The following is a 17,904-nucleotide window of genomic DNA, read 5'->3' on the forward strand; positions in this document are numbered from 1 at the left end:
AGATTTCTCCGTCGGGCAAGGGGTGACTGGTTTAGCCCTTCCTCTTCTCCATCCCGTGGAGGGGGCTTACCAGGTCCTTTCCCTCCTCGGTTGCGACCTGAGGTTTTGTGCAAGGAAGCTCCAGGAAGATCATAGGTACTTTCCTCCTCTCAGGCGCAAGCTCCTTTGCGTTCCGTCGCCAAGTTTCGAACTTGCGGGCAAACTCGATGTTGGAGCATCTAGACGCAGTGACCGAGGGCTTCCCCTCGGGTGTCTCATCCGCGGATGTCGGCAAGCTCAGACACTCTTCCATCCTTGGGAAGAGCTTGTTTGAGCCCAAGAACAGAGACATGGACAGCTGTTGTGCGGAGGAAGTCGACTTCCGTTTTCACTCCTCCAAGGCGCTTTCTTCCAGACCCTGCAGGCCTCCAACGCCTCTTCTTTCAGCCTCGTCGGCCTAAGTTATCGGACCGGCTACGGCAGCTAAGGCAAGGTGTCCTGTAGCAGTCCCCTCCTGTCAGGGACAGGTAGCACGGGAGGCTCTCCCGGGGAGGCATAATCCTAGAGGGAGCGGCAGAGTTCACAAACTCTAGGATTGGCAACCCCCCCCTTGCAGGTCTCACGCTGGGGAGATGCCTAAGGTTACTCATCCGGATAACAGCTTCCTGATGCCGATTCCTGCACGATCTCCGTGATCAGCCAAGGATATCGCGCCTGGCTCTTACCATCTCTCCATCTCTGTCAGCAAATCCAGTGTCACTGAACCTCTATGCCATGGGGTCGGCAAGAGTTTTGTCCGTTTGGGCAGAAGGATCCATGCCTTAGGAGAAGGTCTTCCATAGGATCGTCGACGGCTTCACCCCCGGCTTCTTCAGTCGATCCTTTCTCGTAGGAAAGCATCTGAGACGGGAGTTCCGTCGTCGACCTCTCAGCTCTGATCAAGTTTGTCGAACAAACTTCGTCCAGCGTGGAACAGCAGAGTCGATCAGACTGGTAACGAGGCTGCAGGACTCCTTAGGCCCTGGATCGGAAGGACGGGTACTTCCAGTTTCCATTCTATCCATCTTCGAGGAAGCTCTTGGAATTCAGCCTAGACTACAGGTGTTCCTGCTTAAGATGCGGTGTGGCGATCCCGCCGCGGCATAGCAGGTTTTTCCCCAGAGAACTCTCCCTGCTTTCCTCATGGCCGCTCAGGAGCAGGCTTCCGCCTCCTTCGCCTTTTGGAGGTCTGGTCACCTCCGGTAGGCTTGGGTTCGGCCTTCTTCAACGCCGGGACAAGCTTCCAGGTCTTTACCAAGAGTGAGGGATCATGGTAATTTGCTAGGAGCCTTCTCTACTTCTGCCTCAACATCTGGAGTATCTAGCCATGATATTGAGTCAACGGCCATACCACGTTGAAAACACTGCTTCTCGTCCGATCAGCGAAGTTAAGCAACGTTGGGTCTGGTCAGTACTTGGATGGGTGACCACCTGGGAACACCAGATGCTGTTGCCTCCTTCTCCGAGCCTTCCCTTCAGTTGACTGTGGCAAGGCTGAGGAGAGTTGCAGTACCTGTTCTTAGTCATGCAGAGCTTTCAGCCCTACCTTGGAACGTTTCCTTGGTCTCTTTTCCTCATTGACCCGTCTAAAGTCCCGAACGGTCGCCTCAGGATAAGTTCCCTCTGAGGCGGCCCAAGTTCCGGTGGTATCAAAGCAACGATTCACCGGACTTTCTGGCCCCTATGGGACCAGTGGAACGTTTAGATCTGCAATGAGGGTTGACCTATGGAGCCTCTTGATGGGAGTGGATATTCTCGTCCTTTCCCCACATTTTGATGCTGTTCTCGGACTCGTCAAAGAAAAGGGGGGGGGGGGGGGGCATGTTCCAGTTCAGGCCTATGGTCAGGACCTGAAGGATACCTCCCCATCATTCAGGCAGGCTTAGGGGCCGTAGTCTGGCCCCTCTGCAGATCCTACAGTTCCTGCCGAGTCGCTCCGTGCGCGACGACTTCATGGTACTGGCGTATTCCAACCGGCAAGGGACGCATTTTCATACCTTCGCATCTTGCAGTAGAGATACTGAGATGATCCGAGGTCCTCTCAATACCACTATCGGCTCGCTCATTCCGGGCAGAGGAATGTTCTCTCCGACTATCTGAGCAGAGCCTCGCGGATAGAGAGTACCTGGGGGTCTTTGGCCTATAGTAACTAGCAAGTCCTAGCCTGGGTGACCTGATCGCGACAGCCTGGAACTTCAAGCTTCTGCTGTTCTTCCCCCCAGTCTCAGACCCCAAGACTCTTTGGCAAGATGCTTTCCGGTGACGGTGGGACAACATCGACGCCTGCGTCTTCCCACCATTGTTATCTGTTGAGAATGGGTCTCAACAAAACCAGGTTGTCTGTCAACCTTTCGATGGCCCTGAGAGCTCCACTGTGACTATACGCAGAACGGTTTCCGGACCCTCTGCTTCCCCTGACGGAACTCCCGGGAGAGCTTCTTCCACGGCACAGGCTACTCAAACAACCACACTACAACATCTTTCACAAGCCGTTGCATCGCTTCGGCTTCACGCCTGGAGACACTACGCCGCCTCCTCAAGAAGAGACAACCCGCTACAGTCGCGGAGCGGAGGTCGCGTCACCTGCGATAGTCATCTGCAGGGGTCTACCAGGCGAAGGGGAGAGTCTTTTGTGGTTGGTGTCGTGGGACAGATACCTCTTCCCTTGAGGCCTCTTCTCCAGCAATAACGTAGTTATTGCTTTTCGGCGGGAAGAAACTCTTTTCCGCACTCGGCAGTGAAGCCTGTCGCTCAGCCTTTCCCTGGCCTTCAGGCTGAAAGGAATAGACGTTTTCCTTCCCGCTGGACCTTTCTTCGCTCATGCGAAGCTGCGAACGTCCCTGCCCCCAGTCGGAGTGAGACGTCCTCCATGGAGCATGGTTCGGACTCTTTAGTCCCTTAAGAGATCTTCTCAAGAACCATTACGTCAGGCCTCTGATCGTATTCCGTCTTGGGGGACGGTGCTGCTGCTCACTCTGGCCTCGGCCAGTGTGTGAGCAATCTTCATGGTCTCGTACGACTCCGCCCTTCCAAGAGAATAAGGGAAGGCAACATTCAGGTTCGCTCCTGAGTTGTTTTCTAGACTCGGAATCTTGGAGTCCCGGCCCTTCGGTCCGACTCCTTCAAGATTTCGAGTCTCCATTCTGTATCAGATGACCCAAACCTTCTCCTTCTTGCCAGTAAAGGAATCGAGGGGTTATCTTTGAGAACAGCTGCAGTTTGTCCTCACGTGCAGCCGGGTTGGGAGCACAGGGAGGACACAGGGGAGAGTCACCAGTATACCTCTTCAGCTCTGACTCAAGGGCATTCATCTCGACCTGAATCCAGACCCTCCCCCGTCACGTCGCCCTACAGCACGATGTCAGATACATCGCAACGTCCCTCGCTTTCGAGTAGAACTACTCTGTGATGCAGGTGCTACAAGCTGGAGTCTGGAAGCATCTAATGACCTTCGCAGCCTGCTTCCTGCAGGACGTGACCCACAGGAGTTTCGATACTTTTCTATTGCTCTGTGGTGGCTACACAACAGCTGGTCTAACCTCAGGCTCCTTTTTGGACAGGCAGCAGAAGGTTGAGGGCATTGTTATCAGGTTTTAGTCTGCATGAACGAAAGAAGTATGTCTGGCCCTTACTTCTTTCTTCATCGTCCCCTCTACTGGGGAAGCAGCATCCTGGTCTTTGCATAGCTGACCTCAAACCTCTGCAGGTAAACCATGCTTCCTTGTGTTCCGAGTATTGAGTCAATACTGTCGCGTCCCCTATACCCTGATGAGGTGGTATTGGGAATGTCCTAACCCAGAGTTCCTTCTGGAACTCCAGGTCAACTGCCTAGGACGGGTCACACTTTCTTCCTTCACACACAAGCTTATGTAGGCCACACAGTTCCTTGCGGAGCAAGGAACTTGTGAGGTGCAGGGACTCCTTTTCTCGAGTGCTACTCATTCGGATTCTGAGTCCCCGGGTAAAGCCAAAGCCAGTATGGCTGGGGACTTTCCACCCTTCCTAAGGGGTAAGTCACTCAATGTAAATAGCGGGGTTTGTATTTCGGTTACGGAACAAATGACAAATTCGGAGAAAATTTGTATTTTTCAATATTAAACTTACCCGATAATCATGTAGCTGTCAACTCCGTTGCCCGACAGAATTCTACGGAAGGGATACGCCAGCGATCACTATACTAGAAGGGGGTGTACTCACCAGCGCCACCTGTGGCCAGGTACTACAGTACTTCTTGTTGACACCACCTCAATTTTTCCTCTGTCGTGCTTCCGGCAAGACGTTCTTGGATACGCTTATAATTTTGGAGTATTGTTCACGGTTTTTGGTGAAGTATTTCTCTAAGATTTCAGCTTTCGCTATACTGGAAACTTTTCTATTAGCTTAGATAGCTTTTATTTTGTTTTGATTAATGGTTAACGATCTTTTGCTTGATTTGGAATCCCCCTTGACTAGCTCTTTGATTCAAGATGTCCGACCTTTCACAAGCCCCTCCCCATAGACGATGTAGGTCTTGTAATAGGCGTATTCCGAAGGCCTCAGTTGATCCTCACACCGCTTGTTCCGACTGTAGGGAAAGACCCTGTCAGTTGGAAGGTCGATGTGAGGAATGCGCCGGACTTTCGGAACTTGAGTTTGTTCGATTCCTTAAATATTCAACTAAGTTAGAGAGAGAGAGAGTTAGGAGGAGTTCTTCTCGCTCTTCGCTTTTTTCCTCACCTCATGATCCTCAACCTTTTCCTCCCCCTGTAGTGGCTACCCCCGAACCTACTATTTGTGCTCAGCCTGATATGTCCGATGTTTTGCGTGCCATTCAGGCTTTAGGTGACAAAGTGGAATCGGTAGTGAGTGACCATAAGTCTCTCTTGGCGGACGTCAAAGAGCTTAAGGTCAAAAGTGCAGTGGGAGGTGGTAGTGCCAGTGCTGTGCCAAGTGCTAGTGTCAGTGCGGTGCCGAGTGCTAGTGTCAGTGTCAGTGTTGTGCGTGAGGGTACTTCTGTGCGTGCCAGTCGTCCTCCCAGTCCGGGACCTCTTGCAAGCTCCCAAGCCCAGGGGAGAAGCAATGTCGAAGGGCAAAAGGGTTCGGCAGGCCTTGATCGGCGCACAGAAGTATCCTCGGTGGTTGCGGGCGTGTCTTACAGAGACCGTCACTCCCACCCGCAGACGATTGAGCCCTTATTTTCCTCGTCTGCAGAAGAAATTTCGGGGAGAAAACGCTGGACTCAGGTCTCAAGACCTCTTAAACGTAAAGTCCAGACCTCAAGAGTTCTACAACCCGGATGCAGTCATTGGATTAGCTCTGACTCTCCGCAGTCATCAGGTGACTGCACACCTCCTAAGAGAGGTAAGGCGATGCCTCAACAGACCTCATCTTCTGTTAAGGCTTTGCCTCAGCAGACCTTAGCGTCTGTTGATCCCAAGATGACTTTGCTGCAGTCCATGCAGTCGCAGCTTGCGGTCTTAATGCGTGAGTTTCAGGCTGAGAAGGTTACACCTCCTCCTGCGAGCGCTCCGCCTCACCGCAGTCCAGTCTGCCAGGCGTACGAAGTTTAGGTTCCTCAGGCTACCTTACCGCGTTTGGAGTTGCCAGTTACCAGCGTTGTGCAGCAACCTCCACCTTCCTTAAGACAACCTCAACAATGGGAACAGGAGTCTTATGCCTTACTTCCTCCTCTTCCTCTTGCGGTTAGACCATCGAGGCAACAACCTCTTGAGGTACGACAACCTCTTCCATCCATGAGGCAACCACCTCAGCTCTCGCTGCAGCAACCTCAACTTTCCTCAAGGCGAGAGCCTCAACTCTTAAGGCTAGCACCTCAAGAACCTCAACTCGTGAGACAGGAACTGCGTTCTGCGCAGCCGCTACCTCAACTCTCGCAGCTCACACCTCAGGAACCTCAACTCGTGAGACAGGAACCTGCTACTGCGCATCCACAACCCTTGCAGCAAGCGCAACTCTTGAGACAGGAAGCTCATGCTAGGAGTCAGCCACCTCAACGCATGCATCTACCTTCCTCTACTCTACTTGACCAGTCTTTGCAGCCTGAACCTCAGGTTTTAATTCAGTCGCCTCTCTCCACACTTGCTCCTCAGACCGCCGCAGAACCTCCTTCTTCCCAACCTCTTGACTTTGTCGTTACCAGCCCTCATCCTCTTCAACAGAGACTTGAGGATGAAACCGCAAGTGTTTATGCACCCACTTGTCAAGATTCTGCTGTTCAGCACACCGCTGTTACTGTACCTCTCGCTTCGCAACACTCTGGTGATGAGGTTTCTGAGGAGGAAGCTGCGCACCTAGATGATCCCTCTTCGGACGTGGAGGAACCCAAGTCTTCTCCTCACTCCATTGACTTTCGCAAGGTCCTGGCTCTTTTCAGAGAGGTATACCCGGACCATTTTGTTTCTGCTACCCCCCGTTCTCCTCCATCTGAGTTTTCGCTGGGCATGCAACCTGTTAAGTCGGCCTATACTAAGCTCGTCTTTGCTAGATCCTCTAAGAGAGCTTTAAGAATGTTAGGGGATTGGTTGCAGTCCAAACAGCAACTAGGGAAGACTTCCTTTATGTTCCCACCTACTAAGCTGACTTCTAAGGCGGGCGTATGGTATGCCACAGGAGAGGAACCAGGCTTGGGAGTCCCTGCCTCTGCCCAGGCTGACTTCTCAAGTTTGGTCGACTCTCCTCGTAGATCAGCGATGAGGCGCTCTAAGGTCTGCTGGACCTTTTCCGACTTAGACCACTTCTTAAACGGTATATTTCGTGCCTTTGAGATTTTCAATTTTCTCGACTGGTGCCTGGGGGCCTTGAGCAAGAAGACCACCCCTGCGGACAAGGACTCAGCCATGCTTATAATGTCCTGCATGGATAAAGCAATTCGGGATGGGTCCGGCGAGCTTGCATCAATGTTTGTTTCAGGAGTACTTAAGAAAAGGGAGCAACTTTGCACTTTTCTTTCTACTGGCATCACACCTTGTCAAAGGTCTCAACTCCTTTTTGCTCCGCTTTCTAAGTTCTTGTTCCCCGAAGAGCTTATCAAGGATTTGTCTGCGGCCCTTATTCAGAAGGACACTCATGACCTTGTGGCCTCTTCAGCTCGTAAGGCTAAGGTTGCTCCCTCAGTTCCCAGAACTTACCGCACCCCAGTGGCCGATACTCCTGCTACAAGGTTTATTCCGCCCTTTCGTGGCAGAGCCCCCAGCCGAGGAAGTACCCGTCCAGACTCTTCCAGGAGCAGGTCTAGGAAAGGTCCCAAGACTTCAAAAGGCAAACACTGACTCTCCTCCTCTCCAGACAGCAGTAGGAGCCAGACTCAAGACCTTCTGGCAAGCTTGGGAAAGGAGGTGCAGACGCCCAGTCTGTCAAGTGGCTAAGGGAGGGTTACAGGATACCATTCTGCCGCAAACCCCCTCTGACCACTTCTCCCATCAACCTCTCTCCCAACTACAAGGAAAAGGACAAGAGGCTAGCGTTACACCAGGAGGTGTCGCTCCTGTTACAGAAGAAGGCAGTGGTCATAGTCCGGGACCATCAATCCCCGGGCTTCTACAACCGTCTCTTTCTGGTGGCCAAGAAGACAGGAGGTTGGAGACCGGTGCTGGACGTCAGCGCGCTCAATGCTTATGTCACCAAGCAGACGTTCACTATGGAGACGACGAAGTCGGTCCTAGCAGCGGTCAGGCAGGAGGACTGGATGGTCTCGTTGGACCTGAAAGACGCTTACTTTCACGTTCCTATTCATCCAGACTCCCAACCTTTCCTGAGATTCGTTTTTGGAAAGGTTGTGTACCAATTCCAAGCCCTGTGTTTTGGCCTAAGCACAGCTCCTATGGTGTTTACGCATCTGATGAGGAATATTGCAAAATTCCTCCACTTATCGGACATCAGAGCCTCCCTTTATTTAGACGACTGGCTGTTAAGAGCCTCCACGAGTCGTCGCTGTCTGGAGAGTCTCAACTGGACTTTGGACTTGACCAAGGAACTGGGTCTATTAGTCAACTTAGAAAAGTCCCAGCTCATTCCCTCCCAATCCATCGTTTACCTGGGAATGGAGATTCGGAGTCAGGCTTTTCGGGCTTTTCCATCGGCCCCAAGGATAAGCCAAGCCCTAGAATGCATCCTGAGCATGCTGAAGAGGAACAGTTGCTCGGTGAGACAGTGGATGAGTCTAACAGGGACCCTGTCATCGTTAGCCCTGTTCGTCGAGTTAGGGAGACTCCACCTCCGCCCTCTCCAATTCCATCTAGCAGCTCATTGGGACAAGGATTTGACGCTCGAAGCAGTCTCTATTCCTGTCACCAAAGAGATGAAGACCACTCTCTTGTGGTGGAAGACCAACATCCTTCTCAAGGAGGGTCTATCGTTAGCGATTCAGACCCCCAATCTTCATCTCTTCTCGGACGCATCAGACTCGGGCTGGGGCGCGACCTTGAACGGACAGGAATGCTCGGGAACATGGAACAAGGAACAGGAAACGCTCCACATCAACTGCAAGGAGCTGCTGGCAGTTCATCTGGCCTTAATGAACTTCAAGTCCCTCCTGCTAGGCAAGGTGGTGGAGGTGAACTCCGACAACACCACAGCCTTGGCTTACATCTCCAAGCAGGGAGGGACCCATTCGAGGAAGCTGTACGAGATAGCAAGGGACCTCCTCATTTGGTCAAGAAGTCTAAATCTCACTCTAGTAACGAGGTTCATTCAGGGCAACATGAACGTTTCAGCAGATCGCCTAAGCAGAAAAGATCAAGTCATCCCCACGGAATGGACCCTTCACAAGAGCGTGTGCAACAGACTTTGGACCTTGTGGGGTCAGCCTACGATAGATCTGTTCGCCACCTCCAGGACCAAGAGGCTTCCTTTGTACTGTTCCCCAGTTCCAGACCCAGCAGCAGTTCACGTGGATGCTTTTCTGCTGAATTGGTCCCATCTCGACCTGTATGCATTCCCGCCGTTCAAGATCATCAACAGAGTCATTCAGAAGTTCGTCTCGCACGAAGGGACAAGGCTGACGCTGGTTGCTCCCCTTTGGCCTGCAAGAGAATGGTTCACAGAGGTACTATAATGGCTGGTCGACGTTCCCAGGACTCTCCCTCTAAGAGTGGACCTTCTACGTCAACCTCACGTAGACAAGGTACACCCAAACCTCCACGCTCTTCGTCTGACTGCCTTCAGACTGTCGAAAGATTCGCTAGAGCTAGAGGCTTTTCGAAGGAGGCAGCCAGAGCGATTGCCAGAGCAAGGAGGGTATCCACTCGTAGAGTCTACCAATCCAAGTGGGAAGTCTTCCGAAGCTGGTGCAGAGCCAATGCAGTGTCCTCTACCAATGCCTCTGTAACCCAAGTAGCTGACTTCCTATTACATCTAAGGAATGAGAGATCCCTTTCGGCTCCTACGATTAAAGGGTACAGAAGTATGTTGGCTTCAGTTCTCCGCCACAGAGGTTTGGACCTTTCTTCCAACAAGGACCTTCAAGACATCCTTAAATCTTTCGAGACTTCTAAAGAACGTCGTTTATCCACTCCAGGCTGGAACCTAGACGTAGTCTTAAGGTTCCTTATGTCTCCTAGGTTCGAACCTCTCCAGTCAGCTTCCTTCAAAGACCTTACTCTCAAGACTCTTTTCCTCGTCTGCCTTGCAACAGCTAAAAGAGTTAGTGAGGTTCACGCCTTCAGCAAGAACATTGGGTTCACATCCGAATCTGCAACATGTTCTTTACAGCTCGGATTTTTAGCTAAGAATGAACTTCCTTCACGTCCTTGGCCTAGATCGTTTGAAATTCCTAGCCTTTCCAACATGGTGGGTAACGAGCTAGAAAGAGTTCTTTGCCCTGTCAGAGCTCTAAAATATTATCTTAATAGGTCAAAACCTATACGAGGACAGTCAGAAGCCTTATGGTGTGCAATCAAGAAACCTTCGATGCCTATGTCCAAAAACGCAGTTTCGTATTATTTAAGGCTTCTGATTAGAGAAGCCCATTCTCACATGAAGGATGAAGACCTTGCTTTGCTGAAGGTAAGGACCCACGAAGTGAGAGCCGTAGCCACTTCGATGGCCTTTAAACAGAACCGTTCTCTGCAGAGCATTATGGATGCAACTTATTGGAGGAGCAAGTCAGTGTTTGCATCATTTTATCTTAAAGATGTCCAGTCTCTTTACGAGAACTGCTACACCCTGGGACCATTCGTAGCAGCGAGTGCAGTAGTAGGTGAGGGCTCAGCCACTACATTCCCTTAATCCCATAACCTTTTTTAACCTTTCTCTTGAATGCTTTTATTGTTGTTTTTTGGGTTGTTACGGTAGGCTAAGAAGCCTTCCGCATCCTTTTTTGATTTGGCGGGTGGTCAATTCATTCTTGAGAAGCGCCTGGGTTAGAGGTTGTGTAGAGGTCCTTTAGTATAGGTTGCAGCCCTGTATACTTCAGCACCTTAGAGTTGTTCAGCCTCCTAAGAGGAACGCTGCGCTCAGTAAGGAAGACGAACTTATTAAAGGCAGAGTAATGGTTCAAGTCGACTTCCTTACCAGGTACTTATTATTTCATTGTTATTTTGAATAACTGATTATATGAAATACGGGATACTTAGCTATCTTATAGTCATGTACACTGGTTTTCACCCACCTCCCTGGGTGTGAATCAGCTACATGATTATCGGGTAAGTTTAATATTGAAAAATGTTATTTTCATTAGTAAAATAAATTTTTGAATATACTTACCCGATAATCATGATTTAATTGACCCACCCTTCCTCCCCATAGAGAACCAGTGGACCGAGGAAAAATTGAGGTGGTGTCAACAAGAAGTACTGCAGTACCTGGCCACAGGTGGCGCTGGTGAGTACACCCCCTTCTAGTATAGTGATCGCTGGCGTATCCCTTCCGTAGAATTCTGTCGGGCAACGGAGTTGACAGCTACATGATTATCGGGTAAGTATATTCAAAAATTTATTTTACTAATGAAAATAACATTTTTCCTAACCATACAAACCTTAGCTATTTACACATATTTGCCCGCCAGCCCTGTCCCCCAAGTCAAGTCCTACCTCTAAGTAGGACTTCTGGAAAGTTGAGTACCATATTCTTGTATTGTATAAATAAGCTCCAGCCGTAAAGTAACGACTTTTTATCTTTAATTCTTGTCTCTCCTACGCTGAAGAGAAAGAGAGGAGTGGACTTCGTGGTGACTTCCCCTAGGGCGAAGTTGGTTCCCAAGAGGTCGGTCTCGAAGGTCCCTTCTCCTGCACGAGTACTCTCTCCTTCTCCCGTGGACGAAGCCTTTCCGTCCTCAGGTGAGTCCAGTGGGGCGGTAGTCTTCCCCTCGGCACCAGGGGGGGAGACTTCGCTTCAGGCAGGAGAATCGTCTTGTGAGGACTTGGCCCCTCGAACCTCGTTGTTGGGGTCCTGTATCCCTCCCAGGAGGGAACCCTGGTCTCGGGGGCTGAAGAGTGCCAGAGCTAGGGCCAACGCTCAGCTCGCACTTCTTGCCTCCTCCAGTCGTTCCACTGCCGGGAACAAGCTTATCCCTCCTCCTCGCCTTCAGCAGAGGAGGTATTTCGAGATCCTGGGTGAGCACAACCTCGCTCTTCCTCTCCATCACTCTGTGGAGGAGCTGGCGAAGGGAGTTCCCCTGGAGAAACTCTCTGCCCGGCAGGTGTCGTTCTCGGCGGCAGAGATCCTTAACCACGAGAAGGTCGCTAAGTGTGCCATGCAGTCCACTTCGTGGCTGGACTTCTGGCTAGGATCTCTGGGCATCCTATTGCGATCGGAGGACTTGTCCAAGGAGACCAATAGGAAGGCCCTAGAGACCTTCTTGCTCTCGGGCACCCGCTCCATCGAGTTTTTGGCGCACCAGGTTACCACCCTGTGGGCCAACTCGGTGTTGAAGCGTCGCGATGCTGTGTCCGAGAGATTCCATCCGAAGGTCCCCGCCGTAGATGTGTGTAGGCTCCGACATGCTTCCCTTCTGGGGGAGAGCCTGTTTGAGCCTCAAGACTTGGAGCGAACGGCTGAGAGGTGGAGGAAATCCAGCACGGACTCCCTCCTCCACAGGGCCCTTACAACTCGGCCCTATAAGCCTCCAGCCCCGCCACAACAGCAGCAACAGCCTCGTAAGGCTCTCAAACAGGCACCGGCAGCTAAGAAAGTGGTGTCTAAGCCCCAGCCCTTTCCAGCCAAGGTCAAGAGGGGCGGTAAGTCCTCCAGGGGAGGCAAGACTCCTAGGGGTGGCGGCCGCGGCCGCAAGCCCTAGGGGTGGCAGTCCCCCTGCGTGTCCACCTGTGGGGGGATGCCTTCAGCGTTGCGTCCGCAGGTGGCAGCAACACGGGGCCGATGCTTGGACGGTCTCAGTGATCGGCCAAGGTTATCGCGTCCCGTTCACGTCATCTCAACCTCCCCTGACAGCGAATCCAGTGTCGTTGAGCTCCTATGCCATGGGATCGGCAAAGGGGCTGGCCCTTCAGGCCGAAGTCAAGACCATGTTCGAGAAGGGTGCTCTCCAGGAGGTCGTGGACGGCTCCCCAGGCTTCTTCAGTCGACTCTTTCTTGTAAAGAAGGCTACTGGAGGCTGGAGACCCGTCATCGATCTCTCAGCTCTGAACAGGTTTGTCAAACAAACCCGGTTCAGCATGGAGACAGCAGACACGGTCAGACTTGCGGTGAGACCACAAGACTTCATGTGTACACTGGATCTAAAGGACGCGTACTTCCAGATCCCAATCCATCCGTCTTCCAGGAAGTACCTGAGATTCTGCCTAGACAGCAAGATCTACCAGTTCAAGGTGCTGTGTTTCGGTCTTTCCACAGCTCCTCAGGTGTTCACCAGAGTGTTCACCCTGATTTCATCTTGGGTGCACAGGAACGGCATTCGTCTCCTTCGTTACCTAGACGATTGGCTGATCCTAGCAGACTCGGAGTCGACCCTTCTTCGGCACCGAGACAGGCTTCTGGATCTTTGCCAGGATCTGGGGATCGTGGTAAACCTCGAGAAGTCCTCTCTGCAGCCGTCCCAACGACTGGTTTATCTAGGCATGCTAATAGACACCAATCTCCACAAAGCCTTTCCATCAGACGACCGGATAGCAAGGCTGAGGAGGGTGGCGGAGCCTTTCCTCAGGCGAAAAGAACTCCCCGCCCAATCGTGGTTGTGTCTCTTAGGCCACCTATCCTCCCTGGACCGTCTGGTTCCAAACAGCCGCCTCAGGATGAGATCCCTTCAATGGCGGCTCAAGTCCCGGTGGAATCAAGGATCCGATTCCCCGGACATTCTGATCCCAATGGGGTCTCTGGAACAGACGGACTTGCGGTGGTGGCTGGCCGACGAGAACCTGCGGAAGGGAGTGAGTCTTCTCGTCCTGCCCCCGGAATTGACTCTATTTTCGGACGCGTCAAAAGAAGGGTGGGGGGCGCACGTTCTGAACCAGAGGGCCTCAGGCCTTTGGTCAGAATCAGAAAAGTGCCTACACATCAACCTGCTAGAATTGAAGGCCGTCTTTCTGGCTCTTCAGCAGTTCCAACGGTCCCTGGCGGGTCACTCCGTGGTGGTGATGAGCGACAACACCACGGTAGTGGCTTATATCAACGAGCAGGGAGGCACTTTTTCGCAACAGCTATCCCATCTTGCAGTAGAGACTCTGAGGTGGACCGAAACCCACTCGATAACACTATCAGCTCGCTTCATTCCTGGCAAGAGGAATGTGCTCGCCGACATTCTGAGCAGGGCTTCGCAGATAGTGAGTACCGAGTGGTCTTTGGATCCTCAGATAGCCAACAAAGTCCTGACTTTGTGGGCTTCCCCGACGGTGGACTTGTTCGCGACAGCCTTGAACTTCAAGCTGCCCCTGTACTGCTCACCAGTCCCGGACCCCAAGGCACTCTGGCAAGATGCTTTCCAGCAACGGTGGGACAACATCGACGTGTACGCCTTCCCACCATTCTGTCTGATGAGAAGGGTGCTCAACAGGACCAGACTATCGGTCAACTGTTCCATGACTCTAGTAGCTCCGCTATGGCATCACACGGAATGGTTTCCGGACCTTCTGCAACTCCTGACGGAACTCCCAAGGGAGCTTCTTCCACGACACGAGCTTCTCAGACAACCCCACTCCGGTGTCCCTCACAGGGCCGTAGCCTCGCTTCGGCTTCACGCCTGGAGACTATCCAGCGTCTCCTCGCGGAGAGAGGCTTTTCGCAACAGGTTGCGGAGAGAATGTCTCGGCACCTGCGAAGGTCCTCTGAGGGAGTCTACCAAGCGAAGTGGAGAGTCTTTTGTGATTGGTGTCGTGGAAGGGGTATCTCTCCACTCGATGCCACTATTCCAGCAATAGCGGACTTCCTTGTGTATCTACGAGAAGAAATGCGCCTTTCTGTCTCGGCGGTGAAAGGCTATCGCTCAGCCTTAAGCTTGGCCTTCAGATTGAAGGGCGTGGATATTTCTTCGTCGCTACAACTCTCTTTACTCATACGTAGCTATGAGCTTACCTGCCCCCAGTCGGAAGTGAGACCCCCTCCTTGGAACGTGGTTCGAGTCCTCAGGTCTCTCAAGAGACCTCCCTTCGAGCCATTACGCCAGGCCACCGATCGCCACCTGTCTTGGAAGACGGCTTTCCTACTCGCCTTGGCCTCGGCCAAGCGAGTTAGTGAACTTCATGGTCTCTCGTACGACATCGCCCATTCAAGGGGATGGGGGGAGGTAACGTTCAGGTTCGTCCCTGAGTTTGTGGCCAAGACTCAGAATCCTGGAGTGCCGGATCCTCGGTTCGACTCTTTCAGGATCGCGAGTCTCCGTTCTGTAACAAACGACCCAGACCAGCTGCTACTATGCCCAGTGAGGTGTCTGAGGTACTACTTGAAGAGAACGGCTGCAGTCGGTCCTCATGTGCGAGCTTTGTTTGTGAGCACAGGCAGGACAAAGAGGAGGGTCACCAGGAACACCATCTCAGCTTGGATTCGAAGGGTTATCCACCATGCCCTGAATCCTGACCCTCCTCCGTCACGTCGCTCTGGCCCACGATGTCAGGGGTATTGCTACATTCCTGGCCTTCAAGAGAAACTTCTCTGTGACGCAGGTACTTCAAGCGGGGGTCTGGAAGCATCAAACGACCTTCACAGCCCACTACCTGCAAGACGTGACCCACAGGAGCCTCGATACGTTTTCTATCGGCCCTGTGGTGGCTGCACAACAGCTGGTCTAACCTCAGGCTCCTTTTTGGACAAGTAGCAGTAGGTTGAGGGCGTTGTTACCCGGTCTTAGTCTGCGTGAATGAAAGAGTATGTCTGACCCTTACTTCTTTCTTCATTCTCCCCTCTCTTGGGGAAGCAGCATCCTGGTCCTCGCATAGCTGACCTCGACCTCTGCAGGTAACCCATGCTTCTTTGTGCTCCTAGTATTAAGCTTAATACTGTTGCGTCTCCCATACCCTGACGAGGTGGTATGGGGAACGTCCTATCCTAGAATTCCTATCTGAAGGTCTCAAGGTCAACTTCATAGGACGAGTCACACTCTCCTCCTCACACTGCTTATGTAGGCCACTCGTTCCTAGCGATGCTAGGAACCTGTGAGGTACAGGGGCTCCCTCTCTCTAGTGCAGCTCACTGAGGGATCGAGCCCCCGGGCAAGCCGAAGTCAGTAAGGCTGGGGACTTTCCACCCTTCCTAAGGGGTAAGTCACCCTTTGTAAATAGCGTGGTTTGTATTTCGGTTACGGAACAAATGACAAATTCGAAGATAATTTGTATTTTTCCTAACCATACAAACCTTAGCTATTTTCACATATGTGCCCGCCATCCCTGACCCCCAAGTCAAGTCCTACCTCTAAGTGAAGTGAAGCAAGTCACCGGGGTGTGGAGGGGGGAGGGGTAGCAAGCTACCCTTCCCCACCCCCCCGCTAACTAGCGCGGGGGTAATTAACCCTCGTTAAAAACTATTGGCTCGTCATTTCAGCTGCGCTAAAAGTAATACCCTTTGTAAATAGCTAAGGTTTGTATGGTTAGGAAAAATACAAATTATCTTCGAATTTGTCATATTTTGTGGCTGAGCTGTGCCCCGACCAGAGGCGTCATGTTTCGACGCTGTTGCTCGCCTCGCATGCTTTATTTAGTTAGCCAGAGCAACCTTCCCGGTCTTATAACTAATAACTTCATTAGTTATTTAGTCTTCATTGCAAGGAATTAGTTATATTATGCGTTAGTATTCGTTTAGGCAACTATGTTAGCCTACCCTATGCTAGATTGCTAGCCTAGTGTTCATGTTTACTTCTCGCATGATATAATAAGTGTTCCTAGTGTTATTTTATAAAATGAAGATATAGGCATTTATACAAACAAGATTCAGTGATTGCACAGATGTTTTTTCGCCTTCTAGGGAGTATACAATGGGTTTCGGCGATATTGGCAGTCGTCTCTCTTGCCCCTAATCTAACGCTGGGGCTATTGTATACAGTGAGCCCTCGCTACTTCTCGGATTTTTTTCATAACGCATGTACAGTATATACATATATCGCAGATTTTCCGGAAATTTCGAAAATAGCCGCGATATATGAAGACCCCAAATATTTCGTTAATTCCATTAATAATTAGTAATATCTGCTCTTACTGATGGTTCATTGCATTACATATGACATATAATTCAGTACAGAAAGAAATAAAACACGAAAAGAGAATGTGATCATACGATAATTCAGTATACGTAGTAAAATTAAATCGAACATGAAATGCAAATCAGATGCAGTCTGACTTTGTCATATTTGAATGGTGTAAGGCTGCTGATGGCTACTACTACAAATGTAATGGATGTGCATCTTTTCCATGAATCTTTTGTATGTATACGTACATAGTACTGCATCCAATAATATTCTTTGTTGCAAAAATCACATCTCGAATAAGCGTACATATCCTACAACAAAACAAGCGTAAAATAGCGTACATAAAGCATACTGTATATAGTACCTTGTATTTGAATTTGTAACTACTACGTAGCATGTAAGACGGACTGTGATTGGTTCCAGTGCTGATAGATGACGAATCAGCTCCCAAGTTTTGTAATCTAGCCTGTGATTGGTGTTTTGACCGTTTCTCCGATCTGCAGCATCTTCTCGCGGCCACTTTGTTTGCCGCTCTCTCGCCGGGTAGATGCTGCTACGTTACTGTGTAACTTTAATCTGTGCTGTGCGTGACTGTTTGAAGTTGAACTTTTTCTTGAACTTTCTGTTTAACCCCTACAATGGCTCCCAAGCGTTCTGCTTCTACTAAGGCTAGTAGTGAGCCTAAACGCCACCAAAAAATGATTACGATGGCTGAGAAGGTGACACTTCTCGATATGTTGAAAGAAGGCAGAAGTTACGCGGCCGCAGCCCGCCAGTTTGGAGTGAACAAATCCACCGTTCGCAATATTAAGAAGGACGAGGCGAACATTAGAAAGATGGCTGTCATCACCTTTAGCAGGTCAGCGAAGCGAGTTGTTACCGCTCGTAATAAAACGATCGTCCGTATGGAAGGTGCTTTAGCAGTCTGGATTGCCGACTGCCGGAAGAATAACATAGCCTTGGATACGAACACCATCCGAACCAAGGCTTTGGGTTTGTATGAGAATTTTGCGGCAAAGGAACCTCAAGACGACGATGGCGACCATGCTGAAGAAGACAAAGATGATGTACTAGATGAACCTCAAGCAGGGACATCCACTGATTCCCAGCCTCAGAAACAACGTTTTTCCGCCAGCAAAGGATGGTTCGCGAAGTTTCAGAAACGTTTCGGCCTGAAAAGCGTTTCCCTGCATGGCGAGACTGCTTCCGCTGACACTGCCGCTGCTGAAACTTACGCGAATGAGACATTTAAGAACATTATCACTGAAGGTGGATACAAGCCCGAACAAGTGTTTAATATAGATGAGACCGGCTTGTTTTGGAAG

The 17,904-nt window shown here is 51.0% G+C and overlaps 1 protein-coding gene and 1 non-coding gene across 3 annotated transcripts in view; both read left to right on the plus strand.

Moving 5' to 3' along the window:
* LOC137643905 (muskelin-like) overlaps positions 1 to 17,904 on the plus strand; it is a 148,386-nt gene that overhangs the window by 13,074 nt on the left and 117,408 nt on the right. The gene's annotated exons all lie outside the window — the stretch shown is intronic.
* On the plus strand, positions 1,356 to 1,474 carry LOC137644726 (5S ribosomal RNA). The gene has a single exon (XR_011045184.1). It is a non-coding gene; the product is annotated as a 5S ribosomal RNA (ribosomal RNA).

This window comes from Palaemon carinicauda, chromosome 7, assembly GCF_036898095.1.
Source record: "Palaemon carinicauda isolate YSFRI2023 chromosome 7, ASM3689809v2, whole genome shotgun sequence".
Taxonomy (NCBI): domain Eukaryota; kingdom Metazoa; phylum Arthropoda; class Malacostraca; order Decapoda; family Palaemonidae; genus Palaemon; species Palaemon carinicauda.